A 16,278-nucleotide genomic window follows, 5' to 3' on the forward strand; every position below is an offset into this window, starting at 1 on the left:
GTCAAATCTCATCCGATTGTCACGAAGTTTGTATTTTTCTTAATGGTTTTACTTCTAGATTAATCTGGCATTTAAATCTGAACACCGATTTTTTAGTCGAAATTCATGTCCAAATCTTACCCCAAGATTCGTATATAGACATGGGTCAAAATTTACCACACCCATAACTCGGTCAAATTTCAACCGATTTTCACGAAGTGTGACTTTTTCTTCAAGGTTTTACCCCTAGATTAATCTGGCATTTAAATCTGAACACCGATTTTTTAGTTGAAATTCATATCCAAATCTTACCCCAAGATTCGTATATAGACATCGGTCAAAATTTACCACACCCATAACTCGGTCAAATCTCATCCGATTGTCACGAAGTTTGTATTTTTCATAATGGTTTTACTTCTAGATTAATCTGGCATTTAAATCTGAACACCGATTTTTTAGTCGAAATTCATGTCCAAATCTTTCCCCAAGATTCGTATATAGACATCGGTCAAAATTTACCACACCCATAACTCGGTCAAATCCCATCCGATTTTCACGAAGTTTGACTTTTTCTTCATGGTTTTACCTCTAGATTAATCTGGCATTTAAATCTGAACACCGATTTTTTAGTCGAAATTCATGTCCAAATCTTACCCCAAGATTCGTATATAGACATGGGTCAAAATTTATCACACCCATAACTCGGTCAAATCTCATTCGATTTTCACGAAGTTTGTATTTTTCTTTATGGTTTTACATCTAGATTAATCTGGCATTTAAGTCTGAACACCGATTTTTTAGTTGAAATTCATGTCCAAATCTTACCCCAAGATTCGTATATAGACATCGGTCAAAATTTACCACACCCATAACTCGGTCAAATCTCATCCGATTTTCACGAAGTTTGTATTTTTCTTCATGGTTTTACTTCTAGATTAATCTGGCATTTAAAACTGAACACCGATTTTTAAGTCGAAATTCATGTCCAAATCTTACCCCAAGATTCGTATACAGACATGGGTCAAAATTTATCACCCCCATAACTCGGTCCAATCTCATCCGATTTTCACGAAGTTTGACTTTTTCTTCATGGTTTTACCTCTATATTAATCTGGCATTTAAATCTGAACACCGATTTTTAAGTCGAAATTCATGTCCAAATCTTACCCCAAGATTCGTATATAGACATGGGTCAAAATTTACCACACCCATAACTCGGTCAAATCTCATCCGATTGTCACGAAGTTTGTATTTTTCTTAATGGTTTTACTTCTAGATTAATCTGGCATTTAAATCTGAACACCGATTTTTTAGTCGAAATTCATGTCCAAATCTTACCCCAAGATTCGTATATAGACATGGGTCAAAATTTACCACACCCATAACTCGGTCAAATCTCATCCGATTGTCACGAAGTTTGTATTTTTCTTAATGGTTTTACTTCTAGATTAATCTGGCATTTAAATCTGAACACCGATTTTTTAGTCGAAATTCATGTCCAAATCTTACCCCAAGATTCGTATATAGACATGGGTCAAAATTTACCACACCCATAACTCGGTCAAATTTCAACCGATTTTCACGAAGTGTGACTTTTTCTTCAAGGTTTTACCCCTAGATTAATCTGGCATTTAAATCTGAACACCGATTTTTTAGTTGAAATTCATATCCAAATCTTACCCCAAGATTCGTATATAGACATCGGTCAAAATTTACCACACCCATAACTCGGTCAAATCTCATCCGATTGTCACGAAGTTTGACTTTTTCTTCATGGTTTTACCTCTAGATTAATCTGGCATTTAAATCTGAACACCGATTTTTTAGTCGAAATTCATGTCCAAATCTTACCCCAAGATTCGTATATAGACATGGGTCAAAATTTATCACACCCATAACTCGGTCAAATCTCATTCGATTTTCACGAAGTTTGTATTTTTCTTTATGGTTTTACATCTAGATTAATCTGGTATTTAAATCTGAACACCGATTTTTTAGTTGAAATTCATGTCCAAATCTTACCCCAAGATTCGTATATAGACATCGGTCAAAATTTACCACACCCATAACTCGGTCAAATCTCATCCGATTTTCACGAAGTTTGTATTTTTCTTCATGGTTTTACTTCTAGATTAATCTGGCATTTAAAACTGAACACCGATTTTTAAGTCGAAATTCATGTCCAAATCTTACCCCAAGATTCGTATACAGACATGGGTCAAAATTTATCACCCCCATAACTCGGTCCAATCTCATCCGATTTTCACGAAGTTTGACTTTTTCTTCATGGTTTTACCTCTATATTAATCTGGCATTTAAATCTGAACACCGATTTTTAAGTCGAAATTCATGTCCAAATCTTACCCCAAGATTCGTATATAGACATGGGTCAAAATTTACCACACCCATAACTCGGTCAAATCTCATCCGATTGTCACGAAGTTTGTATTTTTCTTAATGGTTTTACTTCTAGATTAATCTGGCATTTAAATCTGAACACCGATTTTTTAGTCGAAATTCATGTCCAAATCTTACCCCAAGATTCGTATATAGACATGGGTCAAAATTTACCACACCCATAACTCGGTCAAATCTCATCCGATTGTCACGAAGTTTGTATTTTTCTTAATGGTTTTACTTCTAGATTAATCTGGCATTTAAATCTGAACACCGATTTTTTAGTCGAAATTCATGTCCAAATCTTACCCCAAGATTCGTATATAGACATGGGTCAAAATTTACCACACCCATAACTCGGTCAAATTTCAACCGATTTTCACGAAGTGTGACTTTTTCTTCAAGGTTTTACCCCTAGATTAATCTGGCATTTAAATCTGAACACCGATTTTTTAGTTGAAATTCATATCCAAATCTTACCCCAAGATTCGTATATAGACATCGGTCAAAATTTACCACACCCATAACTCGGTCAAATCTCATCCGATTGTCACGAAGTTTGTATTTTTCTTAATGGTTTTACTTCTAGATTAATCTGGCATTTAAATCTGAACACCGATTTTTTAGTCGAAATTCATGTCCAAATCTTACCCCAAGATTCGTATATAGACATGGGTCAAAATTTATCACACCCATAACTCGGTCAAATCTCATTCGATTTTCACGAAGTTTGTATTTTTCTTTATGGTTTTACATCTAGATTAATCTGGCATTTAAATCTGAACACCGATTTTTTAGTCGAAATTCATGTCCAAATCTTACCCCAAGATTCGTATATAGACATGGGTCAAAATTTACCACACCCATAACTCGGTCAAATTTCAACCGATTTTCACGAAGTTTGACTTTTTCTTCAAGGTTGTACCCCTAGATTAATCTGGCATTTAAATCTGAACACCGATTTTTTAGTTGAAATTCATATCCAAATCTTACCCCAAGATTCGTATATAGACATCGGTCAAAATTTACCACACCCATAACTCGGTCAAATCTCATCCGATTGTCACGAAGTTTGTATTTTTCTTAATGGTTTTACTTCTAGATTAATCTGGCATTTAAATCTGAACACCGATTTTTTTGTCGAAATTCATGTCCAAATCTTTCCCCAAGATTCGTATATAGACATGGGTCAAAATTTACCACACCCATAACTCGGTCAAATCTCATCCGATTTTCACGAGATTTGTATTTTTCTTAATGGTTTTACCCCAAGATTCGTATATTGACATGGTAGGCATAGTAGATAGACTCAGCATAGGGGCATACTGATCTAATACACATAGTTATAGGGCATACAGTCCAATATTTCATCTAACTGAATTTGATAATTTGCAATTGCATCACTTTTGACAATTAACAGCGGGCAGCTAATCGAATTATACTGCACATAAATGTACATAATGATATGCATATATACATATTTACTTAGCTTATGTAAACGAGGATGCTTCCAATTACTTTGACCCTTATAGTCGTAGTATTTGTCGTTCTTTTTTTTATTAATGTAGGGGTTCTGATTGTTGTGGAAAGTCCGTCTACATCCTTGGCTGTGGCAATCGAAGCGCTTTCGATGTGTGACCCAGCTGTTGTTGCCTTGATTCCCAAAAAAAATATCACTGCCGTTTAAGTGACAATATTCTCGGCTACTGTACTATGGGCAATTTGCATGTATTTTTGGCGAAATTTGTTTCTTCTAATTTGTGTGCTGTTTGGTAATTTACACAACAGCACGATGTAATATAATGCAAGCAGTAATTGCCTCCCCTTTTTTAGTTCAAAATTTTGAAAATATTTTAAAGCGTTCATGATAATAAATTTAAACATTAACTTAAAGTGAAATTTGTAAGCGTTTGTTTATTAATACATATATACGATATACATATATACATATATCAATACATATATACATATATCAATACATAATACGAAAAAATACATTTTCGAAGTCGTCAGTCAACTAAGTTAAGAGAGTCGAGCTAGACTGTCAGGCGGGATTATGGATGTGGTATAATCTTAGCGGCAATTTTATGTAGGCAATTTTTTAAAAAAGCCAAGCTCGGCCTGTGTTGCATGAAACCCAAGAATCTTACTTAACAATTCTGTAAACATACCCTGAACCCATTGAAATGGAAAATACAAAGAGAATGATGATTATGTGAAAATGTATGCAACAAGCAGAAGGAAACATCTCTGATCCCAGGAAGTATATATGTTCTTGGTCAGCATTAATGTCTTCTTGCTTAATAAATACAAATAGAATAATACAGATTAAGATCAACAAAAATCAAATAAATAAGAATTCTAACTCAATGCACACAACAAATTAAAGCTGTAAGCAGCAGATATATATAATTTGCAGGAATCCCCCTAGTATTATATATTATCCGCGGTAAACGGGGACAGATATAACAGATGCACCCCAAAAGTAAAAATCAAAAAAACATAAAGTTGGAGTTGAAGCGGCAACTTGTTGCTTGTCATTTTAAACTTTTCTCCGCTTGCAGATAGAATTTTGCCAAAACCAAAACTTCAGTACGTTCAGTCAATGGGTACAAAATCCTGTATATATAGATACTTAAATATTTACATAAAATAATATTTGCATGAATGTGCTGACATCAGGTACAACACAGAGATTCCTGACGTTTTCGAATATCCTATACTTTTGGTACATAAAATGCATGAAATTTTGAAAATTGTTATGAGGAAATCGCGTAATTTTAGCCAAAGTCCACTGTAAATACTTGGGTATGTACATTGTGGGTTACATATACATAAGAAGACTTTTTGCATGTTTTTCCTGACGCTGCAAATATTCCGAGCACAACTGGTCAACGCCAGTAAATAGTGAACGACGCACAGTGGCCGTGTGGGCGCAATTCACGAATACACGATATCGAAGGGTGTCGCATGCCGGCAGCGATGCCAACTCAGCTATTTTCTAGCTATGTTTGGCCATTTTCTGAGGTCACTAGCCGAAAATTGTAGACATTACAGGTACGTTATATTCTGGCTATTTTTAAGCGAGTTGTATGCCAAAAAAAAATATTTGTTACCCAATACAATAGACTTAATTGCCGGCGTGAAAATGAATCTCAAAGGAATCTTAACAGAGAATTGTGTTTTTTAATAATAATTACGACTAACTATAAACAATTAACAATTAAGCTAACCAGCTACTTCAAATGAAACTGGACAAACAGAGACAGCTCTTTGCCATTTTTGACATAGGGAAAACTACTAACTTACTAATTTAATTTAGCTGCAACAACATTAGATTTAGCTATTTTTTGTAGTGCCGGTTGGCAGCACTAATTCGAAGCCGAGTGTCGGGCCGGAAAATTGTTAAATTGGCATTCATAAAAAAGCATATGAATGTACATATGTACAAAAGTGTGTAACATCTCGGCGCATACATACATACATACATATGCTGAAAAATGCATATATATATATGGTAGTATGCATGTACATGTGTACACACATAAATGTGCATACTATATGCAAAAATGTATAATTTCTGTCAAACAAAAATATTTAATGTCATGTATTTACGAACGCATTCGCATCTTTAAATATACAATGTATGTTTGTGCACACAATCGCATACATTGATTATTTTCAAAATGTATTTACATCTATGCAAGCACACACACACATACCCAACAATACTTTAATATATATATAGATTAATTCGACCAATACTACTGTACGACTGCTCTGAAGAAAGCCACGACTGTGCAATACTCTGTTCACATTGTAATTAGCGCTTGTCAGTGAAAAAATGGCCTTCTTGATTAGTTCATCTGGATATGTTATTGGCGAAAATATATTCTGTTGTGATTCGCAGTCGAGGGGTAGTTTCGACTAGGGGTCATTAGTACGTGACGATTTGCCAAATTTTATGACAAGTAAGAATGTCGCTGTTAGCTGAAACCAGCTGCATATGTATATGCATATGTGCATTCCAATAACAGCTGTAAAAAAGCGATTGTCTATACTCATTAAAATGCATATAAAAGGTATAATGCTTTTAGCCATGTGCATTTGTATAAACGCTGCGATATCAGGAAGAGCGACTTGAAATTTGCAAGGTATATCATTGCTGTGCACTCAATGATCAAGATTATTTCAAAATCAGTAATTCGATCCGATTGCACTCAGTCTAAGTTCTTTACGGCCAGAGATGCACAGTATCTTAGAGTATCGAGGACCTTTTTAGGATTCATCTCCCTGTTACAGATAAACAATCTTCTTTGAAGCTGTAGCCGTGTGCTCTGGTAAACAGGCACTTTTGTATGCCATATTCAGGCACAAATTCGTATCTTTTATCTGCATTTCTGTTATTGTGCAGATATTTCAAATATTTATAGCGGAAGTTCGGCGCTGGCTGCAGGGTATTTGTTAGTCAGGCACTGCCGACTAGAGCACTCTCACTTGATTTTGCTTTCATGTTTGCGCACTCACACATGAAAGTTATAAAAGGAAATGACACACGCCAGCTGCAGAAAAAAAATAAGATAAATAAATTGAGAGAGCGCTTGACAATTCTTTGAACATTATCGCTTTCTTCAGCTTTAGAATCTTCATCAAGACTTATTTCAAATTATTTCAGACTTTAAATATGTTTATGCTTGCGTTTTTAAAACTTCAATAAATTAAATGTTTTAAATGTTGCCATTATTATAGAGGATTTTACAATTTTGTCTTGAAATGTGTGACCGCCGAGTTAATATATGTCCGTTTGTCCGTCTGTCTTTTAGTTCCTTATGTTCCTATGTTCCTTATATATTCTCAAAATATTATCAATATCAGACTACTTTTAATTGATGACATAGCTGTCATAGCAACGGTTTTTGAGGCTATTGCACTGCTTAGCGAAATTACCCGAATTCTCGGAATAAGTGTTCTTTTTCAAATCTTTTCCCAAATCGCTGGAACACGTATTCCTTAAGTTTTTATGTATGGCTTTAAATCAAAGTTTGAAGCAAATATGACAAAACCTAAAAATAAGAATAATGTTGCCAAATTTCGATGCCAAATCGATTAACAGGCTTCAGTTTTGACCGAGTTATGGGGGGTGGGAGGAACGGGGTAGTTTGACCTCAGAAAAAAGTATGAAATGATTTTTCATAAAGATAAAAATGAATATCAACGCGAAACTTCCCCCACAAAATCTTTATACCGAGCTGGCATGCAAATATTCCTCAAATGTATATGAACAAGGATTATTGAAAATTAGCTTGAGATTAATCGAATGGTAAACAAAAAAGATTCTAGTGCCTATGCTTTGGTCTGTCTGTTGATCTGCAATCAGTCAATATTAAATATATACAGAGATATAGAATTTTCACAATGTCTCATATCTTTTAGACAGTTACTTGACCGGCTGTCAAAACGTAGCCCTTTAAGGACTTAAACTGGATAGAAAAAACTTCTAGTCAAATGCCTCGCTCAAAAAGCCATTAGAGTGCAACATTTGGCGACACTCTTAAGTGAAAAGTGTTTTTATCGTTTTAAGTACGGGAAATGACTTGCAAAATAGTTAACAAAATGCAATTAAAATACTGCAATTATAATTATAATTGGGCGCAACAAAACGGAACATAGCAATCAGAATGCAGTCAAAAAGTCCAGCGAGCCACCATGCTAAGGATGATTGTGACTGTCGGAAAGGTTACAAAAAAAAAAAAAACACCGTAGGCCAAGTTAATCTGAAAAGCGTTAATTGCTGCCAAGCTTGAATGAGCAACAGACAACAATACAATTATTCCAAGCGGTGCAACTGTAGCTTAGAGCGGCTAGAGGAAGCGAAGTTCTTAAAGCCCCAACAAATTATTTTGCAACAATTGTGCTCTAGTCTGGAGTGCCCGACTTGGAGATACCCTAAAATCTAATATGTTACCTTTGAAAATGAAGTTAGGTGCGTTCTTAGAACCTGCTAGTCGTTCGAACCGTTTTTCATGACAGTTTTAGACCCTTTTTTGTTCAAGTCTGTGTGCAACAAAAAGTAAAGGACATAAGTTTGCTGTCAATCTTGGTTTAGCAATTTAACATTTATCATTAGTTTTCATTTAAGTTTGTAATGATTTAACAATTCGTATGTACTGAACGCACTTTTATTTGCAACAGACAGAAGGAATAGGTGAGTCAATAGGTGAGTCGTGAGGCGAGTCGATCCATGTCCTATGTCCGTCTTTCTGTCCAGGGATAGAGACTTGCAGCACGCTGCGGCTATTCCACTTTGCTCTAAACTATGGCAAATATTCTTATACAAATTCGGTGTACGATTCCATGACTTTGATTATTTATTATTATAATTTATATTTGGTATATATATATACTTTAACTTCAAATTTTTTAACTTTTATACATTTGTTCAATGAGCTGCTTAGTTCGCTATTTTCTCCATGTCTGCTCTGCCCAACATCACAAATCAGACTCTCGATAATTCCTTATTGCTAGTAATCAACATGTGCCTGATACTCCTATCTTATACTATTCTCCAACTGTCTTGTGACATTACTTACATATATTGAATCGTAGTCAATTGTGCTAGCCAGCTCAGCAGCGTTTTCTATTGGAAACAGCAACAACAATAATCAAAATAAACGACTCAATTTTGTCTTGGCCCTCCCTTTTTGTTTAGGGCTACATCCTATGCTCTAAGCTCTAAAGCGGCTCGCCAATTTTTATAATATTTAATTTTTGGAAAAGCAAAGAACCCTTTCTCAAAATAAGTAAGCTCAACTTTTGACGTAACCAAAACACATTTACCATTATTTAATATTTAATATACGCAAAAGCATACAATACGAGAAAAATGGCTGATTCTTCGATTCGGATAGACAGACTCGACTCGGCTATTGATACTGATCAAGGGAATATACTTTATGGAGGCAGAAATCTATCTATGGAAGTATATTTTGATTAGAGAAATCTTGTCCCGGAGTACGTGCAGAAGGAGTTTAAAGTGTCTCCTAGAAGTACCCTGGAGAAGTACCCTACGTGAGAGGCCTAATGAAATACTCGGACGGATCAAGAATATATTCAATTTACAGGGGGGCAGATGCATCCTTCAGCCTGCCAAGTCCATATGCAAGAAACTGGTGTAAGCATTTAAATGGGTTCAGGGATACAAAATTGGGCTTTTGATTACTGATAAGCTAACATAATTATCCAATTGCGTGGGTTGACGAAACTGTCAAGTTTCAGTTCAAAAGATACATTTTTGGGCATAAAAGCAGCCAACTTAAAACTGATGTAACGCTGTGAATGAAGTATTTTGCAGCTGATACGGTTGGACCCCACTGCAGTTTTCTTACTAGTATTCTCTCGCTTTCGTCTGGTTTGCACTAGCTCCGATACCAGCACAACACAGAGAGCCGTATTTCATAATCCTCTTGGGAGCTCAGATTGTTTTTGCTCGGCCACGAAAAGACCGCCGACATTCTAATCGCTAAGCAGTGCACACAGCGTGCAGCCGGTTTCTTCGCTTGCCTTTTTGCATACTGTTGGGATTGATTTTATACCCTGTACTTATTGAAAACGTGTAAGGAAGGGTATAATGTTGCCACTCGCAAATAAACAATCCTTTAAGGTGTAATTTTGTTCAATCTGTGAACGATAAGTCACAACATTATAAGTCACTATTAAAGTAAAAGTAATTTGAACATATTTTTTGAAAATAAATACACTTAAAAAAATAATAAATAATTAAAAAAAAAAACCTTAAAAAACAATTAATATTATTTTTACATACCATTTCACAAACTAAACTGAAAATTATCAACTTATGATTTTCGAGCAAAGCTTCAGACACCAAATTTATAAAGAAACAAAGTAAAAACTGTTTCATACTATTGCATATGCTTATATTTGAATAAGTTCTTTGTGGCCTCAAATTTGAAAATAGTCGGAATCACTTTAAGCGTAAGTGTACTATTTTCGACGAGAATATAGTTAAAACGGCAATACTGAACAGGGTATCTTCTACTCGACTTACGAACTTCGCATCGTTGTTCCTTTTCTGTCTGCTTCCCATTTGTGGGCTACTTTAATTCTTTTTCCAATTGGCTTGTTGATAACACATGGCGACAATTGGAAAGTGATGTGCCAACATTCGGCTCAGTAGGAACGAAAATTGTCAACTGGAGCAAAAATTTAACAAAGCTATAAGTTTACTTTTTGCCTATTTTATTCATGTTTAAAATATTTTTGGTACAGTTTAAGCATTAGAAACTGTTGCTCATTTCATACGCTAATCCCATTGAAAATGGGTAAAAAGGGTATAATATTTTTGTGCAAATGTAAATGTATGTAACAGGCAGAAGGAAGCGTCTCCGACCCCATAAGGTATATATATTCTTGATCAGCATCAACAGCCGAGTCTATTTAGACATGCCCGTCTGTCTGTCCATCTGTCCATCTGTCCATCTGTACATCTGTCCATCCGTCCGTCCGTATGTATGAACGCAAGGATATCCGAACCTATAAGAGAAAGAGACTTGAAATTTTAGCTGTGCCTGCGCAGATCGAGTTTGTTTCCATTTTCAAAGATATTTCAACAAACTTGCCATATAAGAGCTGCACTTATCTCACATACCTGCAAAAGGGAAAGGGGGAATTCTTCGGCGGGCCGTTTTTGTAATTTTTAGTTTTTATTTTTATAAAATTTCAATGGGCATTGCAGTTGTCTGATTTACATCATCTGGAATTGCTTTGTTTTAAGGACTCAGAGCGAAAATGAAAAAGTCGAATATACATTTATATATTTATTTTGTAATTTATTAACATAAGAACGATTTTAATGTCACATGCACTTGTTATACTTTTTAAATAGTATATATGTTTATTGTCCTGTATTTCATTTCTGAGTATTTCACTTGTTAGTTATTAAATATGTGTATATTCAAATATTTTTACAAATGTTTATAATAATATATGTTTACATATACATTATTGTAGTATTATTAAATAAACGGGAACCTATAAGGTATTATGTTTATTATTGAAATAAGTTTCATATATAACAATTATCCATTATCTATAAATTACACAAATAATATGCTTATTTATCTGTCAACTGGGTTGTTTGTTTTTATTTTTACATTTAATATGACTTTTATTTTGATAATTGAATTTTTTTTTAATGAATTCCCACAGCGAGTAGGCTTAAGCGCAAACAGATAAGACTTTTACAAAATAAATAAAACTTCGCTTTTATGGCTTAAACAAACTAACTAGTTCAACGACTAAATTTTCAGATAAATGTTCCCTGATTCTTATGTCATATGTATTTCTGTTGCAATGCATATATTCCCATATATATTTATAACCAATTGATTGGCTTACTGTTATTTATTAATTTAAATAAATTAATTTAAGCCCGATTGCACAATACTCTCTTCTCAGATCTCGATCTTATAACCAACCTATTTTGTTAATTTTCTTATGTGAGACGTATTTGTAGAAAAATAGGTTATATTGGTATTCATTCATATAAGTGTAAATTGTTTTTTTTGATAATTGTAAAATTAAAGATAAGCAAAATAAAACCTTCAAGCTGAAACTTTAGGAAATATCTGTTTGCTCGCGGGGATCTTCAGAGATCAACAGCACTTGGACTAGAGCTTCAAATCGTAGTTTAATTAAATTATAAAGCTCAATTGTTTAAGTTTTGTTGAACAAACGAATCGTTCATCTAGACGAAAACGAACGATGACTGATATTCTAAGGACTTGGATTGTTTCTTCGATTAAATGCATCTCTAGTTTAAAGTCGCCTGTACAATCAAAGGTCAAAGGTTTTCCGTCCTTTTCATAGTTTGAATACCCCCATCCATTCGCAACAGATTTGAAATGCACACACATTATTTTCGCTATATTAAGTCCTAAAGTTTCTCAAAAAGAGTCAGGAATTTATTTTGCAGTTTGCGGCATGCGTTCTTGTTTATTTATGCTAGAAGCTAGAACGCCAACTGAGTTCAGGGCATATAATATTTGGGCAGTCCCTATAACTTGGCTTTACTTTAGCTTATGATGCATTAACACAGATACATAGACTCTCATTTGAGGCCAAGTACACCAACTTACTAAAACATGTCTGCGTGATTCATGTATTGCAGATATATTGTTTTTGTGGCGTGCATACAATTTGACCAGGCAAATAAACTAAATTGCCCAGCTACAAATTTATTGCTACTGCAATGAATCCGGTATCTGCGTGCTCAATATTTTGAAGGCACGCTTTTTGGTCTGTTTTTTTCATATTAAATATACAAACAAGGTAGTTAGGTTGATTTGTACCTGAGTACGTGCACGGTACACAGTCACACAGAAGGAAAATAAAATAAATAAATAAAGGAACTCAAGAAGAAAGCCGACTACTTTTCTGATGAAGTTTAACGAACCTAAACAAAATGAACATACAAATATTAGAAATTGCAGGGTTTATTTTGAAAGGAATTACTTTTTAATTAAGGATTAATATACAATTTAATTCTATTCGTCAAATATACTATCTTAGTAGCGCTTGTTGAAAATTTTTGAATTCAAAACTTTCAACATGTTTTCGAAAACATACCAAAATTTTCTTAATTGAGTCAATCGAACAAATATGAGTAAAAATTATTATTGTTGTTTGTTTTATTATTAACAAAGTATTTAATTTATTAGGTGAATGAAAAATAAGTTTGGCACCATTTGGATGGTAAGTCCAATTATTGCAGGCAATATGTTTCCGCCAATTTTTCACAGTTGCAGGCGGAATTAATTTAAAATGTTCTCAATGAATTCAACCCTTTTTTATTAACAAGTGTTTTTACGCATCACAATCGAGAAGTTGACTTTCAAAATCGGGAAATCAAAACCAAAAGTATTCTTTAATTATCTTTTTGAATATGACTAAATAAATAAATAAATAAACTTTAGCCTTTAGCATGCAACCTTTGACCCAGAATGGATTTTACACAATCCCTGAAAAATCAAAATTCGTTGCTTTGTGATGACAAACCAAACAATTGAAGCTACATAAATGTATTTGCTCAGTAGAAAACTTGAGATATTTGGTATGATGCAGGCTGGCAATGATACAATTACTCGCAAGCAGTGTGTTGAAGAGGTGGAGGGGGGGGGGGGGGGGGGGGGTGACTCAGTATCTGTGGTCGACCACATGCACTTTAGGGTATGCAACGGCACGTAGCAGGATGCGAGTAAATTATGCATGCAGCTTCAAGTGCAATAAAACAGAATTTAATGGGAATTTAATGTTGAAAACATTATCAGGCTCTCTGCATTTGCTAAAGTGTAGATGCGACAAACAAACGCGCTCAGCCCAGCAAATAAGTATGCGCTCGCATGAGATGTGTGGGCGTGGGGTTATGGGAGCGTGTGAGCATTTGACAATTGTCGAATCAGGCCATTTTTTGTAGGCTTGTGAGTCGCGTCTGCTGGATGCGGCTAACTTAAGCTCTGCTCTTTGCCGTTTTACCAGCTAAATTAGTGACACGCTCCCGAAGAGCATCGGCAAATGCATGAAATTCGTTAATGCATGCATGTGTGCATGCGTGCATGTTGTGTGAGAGTACATGTGTGTGTATGCTTGTCGGTGATGCGTGTTGGGTATTATTCCGTGAACCCTTTCTCATGGGCACCGTGTTGCCACCAAGCCCAGCACTTGAAGGTTTTGCTCTTATCGCCCGCTGTCCACGCAGAGACTCGATAAACAACACCAGGCCAGAACATGGCGAGACGGGTGTGGCACCCGCCGTCATTTGCACAAATGCGCATCATCATTTAGATTGTTCCGCTGGAGTCGAAATGCAACAATAGCATGAACCACATAGCTCGGACACTACACTCAAGCCTGCACACCCTCACTTTTACCGCACACACGCAAACACACTCACACTATCTCTATCTCTCTCTCTCTCTCTTGCTCTCACACAGCATTCAGTCCAGTCCAGAACGGACCGGACCGGGCCGGGCCGGGCCGGACCGGACATGGCCGAGACTCACCACGATTGCAGCAATTGGAAGCTGTCGCGTTTTGTTCATCTCTCCTGGTGACTGCAGTTGGGATTGCAATGCAACAGCAGCCACTTTGGCATTTTCAATAGCATGCATTTATGCAAATTCAATGCCAACTGCATCCCCGAATGCAGACTAGTACGTCTGTACTCTGTGTATGTATGCATATGCATGAGCATGTATGTGTATGTATGTGTATATATATTTATCTATATATTGAATGTATAGCTATATAATCTGATTGTGTTGACCATGACACTGATATTCGGAATCATATTCAAAAAGCAACTGCGCATTCTCAAAACAATATTCTTTAATTTTTCATATTTAACAAGGAATAAATGTAGAACTCAGCTATCTTTTTTGAAAAATGTTGGAATCAAAGTCTTTATCAAGTTCTAGAACCGTGGTGTGCACTTCAAACAACCTTGAAACAACCTTCATCGGAGCCTTTGTTTTATTCAATTGGTCAATTGGTCTTCTGTTTTATTGGAAACTGCAGTTCAAATGTAAGCCCTATGAATTTGAATTAACAGGTGAATTGTTTAATGTTTCGGGAACGCAATTCGAAAACCTTAAATCTGTCACCGACGAATTTTCGAAGAAATTTTCAAGCTAATCCCAAAACTCCTAGGGAAGTGTGTGTCCTTACACGATCTATACTCACTTTGGTTTGTAACCAGATCGGAAAAGGATAATCCGATATGTTATTTGGATCAACGAGGATCCTTTGTTAAAAAAATACCCGTCTTATCCCTATCGCCAATCTGACTGTTATGTCTGAACGAGCTCATTTATGTTATGTCTATTAAATCTGGGGATTTTAAGTTTAAATAGACTCCTGTATATTGGCGTCAGACCAAGTATTTTTTACGCACATTAGAGGGAAATCCATGAAAGTCTAGTATTGCAGGTGGACCACAGATAAGATCCTCCAAAGATGTAACAAAAAAATTGCGACCACGCCCACTCATGTTTCCTAAAGCCAGACTTTAAAAGTTCCTACTGGGCTGTTACAGTTTTAAAGTCAACAATCTTACTTTCATACTGCGAACAGAGTATTGCGCAACTCTTTTACTTATTTCTTGTGTGATCTATAGATTTAGCTTGAATAATGTCCGATTTATGGGAAACCCTGAAAAAAATGTTGACCGGGGCGTGCTATAGGAAATATATCAAGTCGATTGCTCTTATAATTTCTGAGATCAACTCGTTCAAGCAGACGGACGGACAGGGTTAATTTTGAATGATATATACCTTATTCTTTTTAAATCATTTTCAGTGTGTACGGGGTACGAAAATACGAGTTTTAAAAGTATTAAATTCACCCCATTTTTAAGAATCTTGAATGAACATGTATATATATATATATATATATATATAATTTATATTGTTTGTGAGATGTCGGCTTCTGTTTGTTTCATTCATTTCATTATGGTCTACTCATTAGTATGTACAGAGTATACAATTTTGGTACATTTCTCATTAGTTGTTCGTAACACCTCATTACTTAGGTTTAATTTACTGAATTAATGTTGATTTCGTTCATTAATATTAATTTATATTTTAAATTTTTTGTTTTTATAGGAAGACATTTTTGTATTGCATAATTCATTTTATAACTTTTGATTACTTTAATTATCTAATGTGAGCAAATAAGCTCAGTATAATGCCTTATATATAAAATTGTTCGTTAACATTCATTTTCTTGTTGTGTAAAATTATTGTGTTGTTTTTATTGTAAGCATGGGGGTTTGTTTCATTGTTATTGATTTCAATGGACTTTGAACTATTCTTAAAGGGGTCACATTAT

General features: G+C 35.0%; 1 protein-coding gene across 1 annotated transcript in view; it reads left to right on the forward strand.

Annotated features, from left to right (window-relative positions):
* The window catches only part of LOC115760285, a 57,082-nt gene that overhangs the window by 17,590 nt on the left and 23,214 nt on the right, over nucleotides 1-16,278 (forward strand). The gene's annotated exons all lie outside the window — the stretch shown is intronic.

This window comes from Drosophila novamexicana, unplaced genomic scaffold (assembly GCF_003285875.2).
Source record: "Drosophila novamexicana strain 15010-1031.04,08,12 unplaced genomic scaffold, DnovRS2.1 tig00000387-arrow-pilon, whole genome shotgun sequence".
Taxonomy (NCBI): domain Eukaryota; kingdom Metazoa; phylum Arthropoda; class Insecta; order Diptera; family Drosophilidae; genus Drosophila; species Drosophila novamexicana.